Raw genomic sequence first — 8629 nt, 5'->3', positions numbered from 1 at the left:
GGTTAGAAGAATTTATTAAGTACCTGCTGTTCTTTTTTCAGTAAGCATGAATCCCTGCAGAGTCGGATAATGTGCACTCACAGGGTCAGAGTTGATCCTGATTAGTCTGTGTTTGGTTACCTGGATGGGTGAGAATAGATCTTCGTATTTATCATAACCAAATGACAGCCTTAGTGTGCTCTGAAGTGGGCAGAGGTAATGTAATTAGGAAAATATTGATGAGGGGTGTACTAGTTGGGATGAAAATGGGATCCCTTGAGCAACTACAGAGAAAATAAAAGGTTAAGCAGTATATGCTTAGGCATGCAAACAAGACAAACATTAAAGATTAATCACGAATAATCAAATACCTAATAACTGCCTGAGCTGCTAGTTTTGTACAAAACCTGCACCTTTATTTGTGTAGACTATGTTTTCCATGAATGCAGCATCTATTCATATAGAGTACAAAAGCTAACTGGGTGTGTTGATAAAATGATTTCTAACAACATTGCCATTTGTCACAGTTAGGCTTTGAAATTTACTGTCAAAAGGGCTAGTTCGTACTTAATACTTATTTTTTTCATGTGTTTGATACAGGTCAACAATGAGTTGGTCCACATTTGCAAATTCACCTTTGCAATTGGAAAGTCTAAGAAAAAAATTTCCCACCAAAGTGGAAAGCTCAATCTTTACAGTGAATAAACACCAAAAATCCATTGGAAGAATAGGAAATCTGAAAATGCCCAGATATTCGTTTAGGCTTTCAACAAACAGTAATACACGGCATCTTGTTGCTGAACATTAAATTTCACAGTCTATTCAGTACAGATTTTGAAAAGGTGGGAAACGTCTATTGTTCCTAGACTTTGGATTTGTTGATCACTTAAAGAGAGGGAGGAAAAAAAAAAAAAAAAGGAAAGTGATCACAGTATGTAGTAATGGATCAAATTCAGCTAAGGCAGTTTAATGAAAAACTTCACACAGTTGGAACCAGCAGGTTATAACATTTCCTGAAGCATTCACAGTTGCCTCTTTGGTACTGATCTATGGCACTACTCTTCTATAGTAATTACTTTAGCATACCATGTTACAGAGAAGTGCCTGCATCCGATTTATGAATGTATAGTTCAATGTACAGTGCTTTTAATAAAATAGGTTTGCAGACTGAAAATAGTCTGTTTCTGTCCGCAACCTGAACATGACTGAGTAGTTTTTAAAAATCTGCTTAAGATCAGGCCCTGCAAGGATGCAAGGTGCATCATAATAATAAACGTTACAGAAATCATGTGATTCATGTGATGCATGTGATTCGTGTATCGCAGGTTATGTGGCCATGGTCTCCATTTGTCTTGGCAAGTACAACATTTGGCGCTGACCTAAATCAGTTTTGATTCCTCATGCAGTTCCCTAGTAAGGCATTTTACATTGTATGCTGAATTCTGGTCTAAGTAGATCCCAAGTACTTCCATTTCATAAAACCCAAGGCAGGCCTAACAACAAAGTTTTAATGTGAAGTGCTACTACAGCTGTTTGCTGTTCTTTCCAAGAGCTTCCATTCTAGCTCAGACAAAAGAATTATGTCATCCACTGAGAAGCTTTGAATTGTTAGCAGAAGACACAATTTCTCTTCAAGGGGCTCTTGAAAGCCCTCAAACATGCTTTTACTATTCCCCTGATGAATCAAATCAGGAGCACTTAGCACACAGATCAGCTTATTTGAGGTTTACTGCTGTAGATAGCCAGCCAGCTCTGAGTTCTGTGCAAGGCACATCCTTGTTTTAAATGTCCTGTGGTCTCAAAAGATTGCTCACTGTGGAACACCTGACTGGCATGTTTCCTAGGCATAGATTTAACATCCTTGCACTGAAACAGAAGCTTCAACCTGGTGACATCTGTAAGGTTTTCTAGTTGTCGTTGATTGCAGCAGCAGACCTTATAGTATGCTTACATACATTTGTGTGTTTATGTACATGTGCATGCTTACGTGTATCACGGCAGAGTTTTAGAACAGTGTCATTTAAAACAAGAACAAAAAACAAAAACAAGCAATTATTCCTTTTCAAGATAATACTGACAAAAAGAGGGTATTTGTTATATGTCAGAAGACAGAAAAAAATGTCCACTGCTTTGTAAAAGGTATGAGTTTCTCCCTTTTTTGCACTCAACCTATGTTAGCACTGTCCTGGTTTGGGCTAAATCAGAACTAATTCTGGTTTAGTGCTTTAAATTTTCAGTTAAGTCTCCTCTAACTAACAGCACTTTCTGAAACAGCAGCCTGTTTTTCCAGACAGTGACTGCTCCTAGCAGTGATAAGGCCTGGTGTTTATAGTTCGTACCAAGGAATGGTACGCAGAGAGGCCTTTGCTTATACTTGTTCTTACAGCGACCAAGGTCACTGCTAAATCTTGTGCTCCGTGTTGGGGTGCCAGGAGTGAAAAGGATCGCACCTCCAGGGAGGAGTGAACTGGACAGGTGACCCAAACCTGACCAACAGAGTATTCCGTCCCATATACGTCATATTCGGTATAAAGCTGAGAGATCACGAGGGTCTCGCTCTCTTCTCTCTCTTCCTCTCTTCTTCGATGGCCAACATCTGAGGAGGACTCTGTCTGTTCTGTCGTCGATCCCGATCCGTGCATCCCTGAATCCAGTGCCTGAGTCCAGCTCCTACATCCCATCCCTGTCTGCTGCCGAGTCCAGCCTGGGACTGCCCCAGTGCCAGCCCTTCGGTGTGGTGGTGACGTATTGTCATCAGGGTGGAGGGAGTTGGCTTCGGTGTTGGTTTTGTATATATTAGTACATATTGTATATATTTAATTATTTCCTTATTCTTATTATTATCTTTTCTTTTATTGTTATTGTTTCATTAAAGGTGTTTTAGTTTTCTTTTCCAAACCATAAAGTCTCTCTCCCTTGTTCTCTCTCCTTTTCCCTTTTGGGAGGGGAGAGGGGTTAGTAGAGAGCATCTGTCATTCGTTAGTGGCCGGCCCAGCCTCAAACCGTGATAAGCACATACCCAGTTTTGCTAGCTTGGGAAAATCCTCACCGAAAGCTGCTGCACAAATGCACAAAGGCATAATGCCAACGTGCTTTTCTGTCAATTAAAAAAACCAACCTTGTAAGATCTTACAACATACAGGCAGGATCTTGCTGTGTGTTGTAACATCTTTTTTTTTTTCATTACCTCCATTGCCTCTGCTGGCACTGCATGTCTCTATGGGGACAGACCCTACAAGGACAATTCCTTTGGGGATGGAATCCAATGTCCCCCATTCCTTCTGTTCCCTCGGACAACGCTAAATCATGGAATGGTCAGGTATCACTGTACGCTGCAGCAGCAGCTGTCCTCTTGTCCAAATATTGCTGTCCTGCTCTGTTTATCTCACCTAACTTGTAGTGCTACAGTCTCCAGGTAATAAGATTTCATGCTGTGCCCCATCATTTCCCTGCAAATTAAAGTGAATTTTGTAATGTCTTCTAATGTAACATTTCTTGGAGTTGCCAGAGCATGTTTGTTTATATAAACATTAATTTTTGGTCTAGGAAATTCATGACAATTTTAGTGAAAGAGATAATCTGTAACAGAGCAATCACTCAATAACAAAACCAAAATGTTAGATGAGTATAGGTTCCTTAAAGTGGCACGTGTACAAACACAGTTTAAAAGCACATTAAAAACCTAAAGCTTCAAGAACAATAGTACAGTAGGCAACAAAAATTCAACAGATAGGCACATTATTTCACAGACAAGTTTCCTGAAGGTAGCTTCTTAGATGTTTTCCCAGGAAGGGGCTGATCTATTGTTAAGCATCGCAAATCCTGAATAATCTTGTGAACTGCCTTGTACATGAACCTGTAATGGATCAAATGACTGTGACTAAGGCCATGATAAAGACTGTTATAAAGACAGGTCTATGGAAATTCATCAGAAGCGTAACAGTACAAGTGTGCAACTAAGGATCTGAGAAACAAGGTTTGCTGGAAGTAAGGTAATAATTCAGACAGTTCAGTTAGATGGCGCAAAAAAAGTTAAGAGCTCTTGGTCACAAAATCCTTCACATCTGGCACAGATGGGGCAGACAGATATTGTGTGTTGGAAACCTTATGTGCCAGAAAAGCTTGCCCTTTTTTTTTCATATTTTCCATTTTATTAGTCTTTATTATAACTTGAACATTGACCGTCTTGACTTCATCTTAATTCTAAACCGAAGTGTAGATTTGCAAGAGTAGTAGGAAGTAACATGCCGCTTCTGAGCTGAAAATCTTGGATCTGCTGGAATAGCTGTAGAATGTTATTTTCCCTTTTCACAGTAACCACAATTACTATGTTAAAGGTACTTCATAAAACCTGACTTCACATTTGTACAGTTTAGAATATAGTATTTCAGTTGTAAGGGACCTATAATTAAGTTAAAGCAAATTATGAAGGACATTGTCCAAATGCCTGTTAAACATTGACAGGCATCAGTGTTGGCTTGGAGCATCAAGCACCTCTAGGAAGCCTTTTCCACTTTCTGCTTCTTAATCTGTTCTCTGCAGCTAAATTTCTCTCCCACTCTTCAAGGTGACTTTTTTTTTTTTGAGTCATCTAATATTTTACAATGTACTTTCGAGTAAGTAACCTCTTGCTATCAGCTGGCGGATGATTCCTGTCATTAACAGTCAAGTCATGTAAAAACTTTTGTGGAAGTTCAAACCATTTTACAAGCTACAAGATACTCATTGTGGCAGGCGCATCCACCCCCGCCCGGACCTGAAAACGACCGGGGCTTGCTAAAGACCCAGTAACGAGCAGGCCTTTCAGGAGACCAGAGGAAACACCCAGAGATACGCAGTGGGCACGGGAGAATTGGTCTGACTCAGAGGTGGTCGTGGAAAAGCTGGGACAAAGCCACAGAAGATTTTGGGGTGGCATAGACAAGGGAAATACGTGTGCCATCCTAGCTGCCTGTGTAATTCAGGCACAGGGCCATTCCGAAAAGTTAGCAAGAGAACTGGAAAATGAAAGAGAGCAGACGTGGGAGAGAGGGAGGTAGAGGGAGATCGTGGTAGCACAAGCAAAAAAGCCCCCCAGTGATGTCCAAATCTGAAAATTAATCACAGGCACAGACCCCGAGGACTGGGGTGAGGACAATGGGAAAGAACGTGAGGAATATCGCTCTGAGGAAACTCAGGAATTTGACAAAAAAAAAAGGTACAACCTTTTATGAAAGCAGAGAGGCGTACAGGACTGCGTGGCAGCAACACCCGAACCACTGTCCGTACCACCCGCTGGTCGGGACCCGAGCTCAGTAAATTACAAGCTAAGTTTTCGTGCAAGGTGGGTGAACCGGAAACTGAATATGTGTGGAGACTGTCTTTGACAGGAGGTGATCGGATACTGCTGAGTGATGAGGCAGCAGCAGGGTTTTGGGGCCCTGGAGCATTTCTGAGCGGCGGGCCAGCAGGCTGTTGACAAAAGGTCGCAATCACGACAAACTTATCTACACGTTGCAGATAAGCCAGCACTTCTTTATTGCAGCACTGGGAAGCACGGGGGATAGCTCCACCTGATGTGCTTCAAAGTTATATCAAAAATTCAACATTTTATATCCTTTTTCTGCAAAGTCATATCTTTAACATATTATAACATAAGCATGCATGTTATACGTGCTATTAATTTTGACATTTACAATGATTGGTCCACTCTATTATATGACTTTATTAATATTCCTATACTAATATAATCATTGGTTATTTTACTGATCAAAATGTCTCATATACAAATTAGGATGGGGAGGATGTGAAAGTCTTCACAGCAACATCCCTTTGTTTCTATGGTTTCGTCACATAAGATAAGAGAACTAGCCGAGAATGTATAATTTCACTCCTTGTATCTGTCTCTCTGCCTCCCTGTTCTGTGTTCTGTACAATTTCACAGTCCGTAGCAGCTTTAGCTTTGGCCATCTTCATAAGGCCTGCATCTACTGCCTCTTAGTGTAAGTGAGGTTTTGTGTATTTCTTACCATAGTGTAAATTAATTTAATCAGGAAATTAATACAAGATGTTAGTCGTTCATTAAAAGCAATTAAGTTGTTCATTAAAAGCAATTAATTATCAATTAAAAGTAATTATCTGTTCGAAATTCAGACCTGATTATAACAAGGCAACCAGTCGATCACGTCCCGAGTGGCTTATTGGGTTGGGTGTGTGGACCCCAGAGAGCGAGGAGAGCCCGCCACTCTCCGGGTGAGGGGAGTGTCGGAGGTGGCAGAAGGGGTGCGAAAGGCTGCGCGTGCCCGGGCGAGGTACGAGGGGGCGGCACGCGACGCCGACGGCTGCGCCGGTGGACCCCGGCCACCTCCGACCGCTCGTTAAGGGGCTGCCGGACGCTTTAAAGTTACATGTCCTGGCTCTCAGAGAAAAGATGCAGGGCGCCATAGGACAGGGTCAGCAAAACCCTCGGAATCCTCCCGCACACGCAATGACGTGGGCAGAGACACTGCGCAACGCAGCCACCTGCGGGCGCGAGATGGGATGGGCTGATCCAGGCGGCGGCGCCGCCGGCAACAGAGGGGTCCGGCGAGTCGGCCGCAAACCTCCCCCGCGACCGTCCGCGCCCCCGGGAGCCGGAGCCCTTCCGAGACAGAGCGGGTCTGACCCGCGCTCCGGGCGGGAGCGGCCTCTGGCGACAGGCGGTGGCGCTGCCGCGGGCGGTGCCGCAGGGGCTGCCCGCCGGCCGTGCCCGGCGGCTGGTGGGGCTGCCGGAGGGGAAGGCGAGAGAGGCCTCCGCAGAGGGAGAAACCGAAGGGGTCCAAAAACTAGGCTCGCGCGTGGGGCCCCGGGCTGCCCCCTCCAAGCGGTGAGTTCTTGGCAATGGTCCGCTAACAGGGAACCCTCCATACCTGTCCCCGCAGGTTCAAAGCGAATAAGCTCAGAGTTCTGAGCTGATACAGGAGCCCAAATTGGTGTTATAAATAAGCAACAAGCAGAGGAGCTAGGAATTAAGCCCTTGGAGAAAACTATAAACACAACAGGAGTTGTGGGAGCCGCAGAAAAATGACCTATAGCTTGAACTCAGTTTTGGCTGCCTGGGGAAAAACGGATGACATCCGTGGAGGTGGCTCTGTGCCCTTACAAGGGGGATGTATTTAGATCTGATTTATTAGCAGGCAAGTGGTGGCATCTGCCGAACGGCAGCATGCGGAGTTTTGGAGGTTGCTCGCATTAGGCCCCTGCAGCTCACCCCTGCACTGCCACAACCCAATGTAACCCGCATTGCTCAGGACCTGCGGCCAGCGGCAGCCAAACAGGGCATCACCGAAGTGACTGACGACCTGAAGAAGGGGCAGATCATAAGATGCACCCATTCTCCTTACAACTGTCCAGTCTGGCCAGTCTGTAAGCCTTGTGCGGAATATCCTGGCACCAGCGCTCAGTGTTCACAAAGGAGACAGAGGAGTCCTGTAAAATAAACTTTATTTGAATAAAGGGAGAGTCCACTGGGCATATCCCGTGGGGTCTCTCAAAGTTGCTGGGGTCGCAGCCCCCTATTTATCCTAATTTCCCGGCCGCATAGGACCCTCTCCCGTTCCCCACTGGCTAAGGTACTAGGAAGGCACAGACTTCCCGATCCGCCTACTACATATACTATATTTTTACCCCTTAACGTGTACCCCCCTTTGCATCATGCATCCTATGTTTCATTACCATGTCATTATGCATCTCCTGGGCGGAGAAGATAATAGTAATAAGTTTATTAAGCCTGAGCACTGTTTCCTAAAGTTGAAAAGTTCAAACTTCCCTTGAAATTTTTGAGGAATTTTTTTTTTTTTTTTAAATGATTTTTCTCTGGCAAGTTGTCTTATCTAACAGAGCTTTGTAGTCTGGTTCTTGGTTTTGGTTGAGATTCACTAATTGCTGCAATATATGGCACCTTTTGTTTTACGAGACCTGCTGATTACTTAATAAACACATGGCTCCTCCTTATCTATTCATTGTTTAGGTCTGTGGTTTCTTGTACCAGCCTGGGTAAATGGTACTATATTTTTGTAAAGACACTCTCATAATCCTATCAGCCTGATGGACGATGGCATTTAACAATTGATTATAGAAAATTGAAGAGTAACACCCCGTCATTAACAGCTGCCGCCCCAAGTGTAACCTCAATAGTAACAGGAATACAGGCTGCCACCCACTCGTGGATGGCTGCTTTAGGTGTTAAAGATATATGTTCTTTATGATCCATCCCACTAAGGGAAGAGCATAAACCGCGGTTTGCCTTCACTTGGGAAGGGGTGCAATATACCTTTAACCAGCTACCTCAGGGATATAAACATTCCCCTACCATCGCCCACAATGCCTTGCTTTAATACATAATTGCAGTAATAATTACTGTAATTTGTATTATAATAAGCCACAGTAGGCACACAGTACTGAAACCTGTGTTAATGGTAGACTGTACCTCCTTGAAACTTGTTCAAGTACTGGATATCAGAATACTTAAGAAATGATGATCCACAATGAGCACCAAAGCTCTCCCTTTTAACTTTGGAGGCCTTTTCACTTTGGAGGTCACTGCCGCAGCACTCTAAGGAAACTAGTTCAGTCATGATTGTGGTCACAGGGTGGATTGTGGCAGGTGCACACACCCTGGCCCAGACCTGAA

Source organism: Leptosomus discolor, chromosome Z (genome assembly GCF_034619465.1).
Source record: "Leptosomus discolor isolate bLepDis1 chromosome Z, bLepDis1.hap2, whole genome shotgun sequence".
Classification (NCBI taxonomy): Eukaryota; Metazoa; Chordata; class Aves; order Leptosomiformes; family Leptosomidae; genus Leptosomus; species Leptosomus discolor.
The sequence above is the reverse complement of the archived record's forward strand: the minus strand, read 5'-3'. Positions refer to the sequence as shown.